This window comes from Salvelinus sp. IW2-2015, linkage group LG20 (assembly GCF_002910315.2).
Source record: "Salvelinus sp. IW2-2015 linkage group LG20, ASM291031v2, whole genome shotgun sequence".
In the NCBI taxonomy this organism is placed as follows: Eukaryota; Metazoa; Chordata; class Actinopteri; order Salmoniformes; family Salmonidae; genus Salvelinus; species Salvelinus sp. IW2-2015.
In genome coordinates this window covers 19,646,906-19,647,958 of record NC_036860.1, presented here as the reverse complement: position 1 = coordinate 19,647,958, position 1,053 = coordinate 19,646,906, and positions in this window count along the sequence as shown.

Here is a 1,053-nt window from a genome sequence, read left to right as displayed (position 1 = left end):
CTAATAGATTAAACAAAAAAGTAAATCCGAATATCAAATGTGCATGATATATTAAAGTTTAGCAATATCAAAAGTAGAGAGGTTGGTCAGGGTGACGGGTGAGTGTATCTAGTAAGGTCTAGTAACCCAAAGGTTACACGTTCGAATCTTATCACAGACAACTTTTGCATTTGAGCTAATTATCAAGTTGTAACTGGTGACTACTTTTCACCTACTTTGCAACTACTTAGCATGTTTGCTAATCCTTACCCTAACCTGAAACCATTCACCTAAACCCTAACCCTAATCCTTACCCTAACCTGAAACCATTCARCTAAATCCTAACCCTAATCGTAACCCTATCCTTAAACCCTAAACCTAACCCCTAGTCTTGCTAATGTTAGCATTAACCACCTAGCTCAGGTTACCCACAACAAATTGGAATTCGTAACATATGACATTATTTTGCAAAATCCATAACATGTTGTACAAATTGCAATTCGTAACATATGAATACATACCATATGAAACTTAACAAATACAGTGCCTTCAGACCACTTGACTTTTTTGGAGAAAACAGAGAGAGGGAGAAAGAGAAAAGGAAAACTATTTTTATTTTAGATGTTCTAGCGGTCAACCTGGACTCAGGGGAAGACTTAAAACATAGTAAATGTAAATATGCTAAACTACATTTAGTGCACTGCATTCGGGAAGTATTCAGACCCTTTGACTTTTTCCAAATATTGTTACGTTACAACCTTATTCTAAAATAGATTTTTTTATTTCCCCTCATCAATCTACACACAATACCCCATAATGACATCACAATACCCCATAATGACATCATAATACCCCATAATGACATCATAATACCCCATAATGACATCACAATACCCCATAATGACATCACAATACCCAATAATGACAAAGCAAAAACAGATTTGGGGAATTTTAGCAAATGTATTAAACATAACAAAAACAGAAATATCATAAGTATTCAAACCCTTTACTCAGTAATTTTTTCCCGAAGCCACTCCTGCGTTGTCTTGGCTCTGTGCTTAGGGTCGTTGTCCT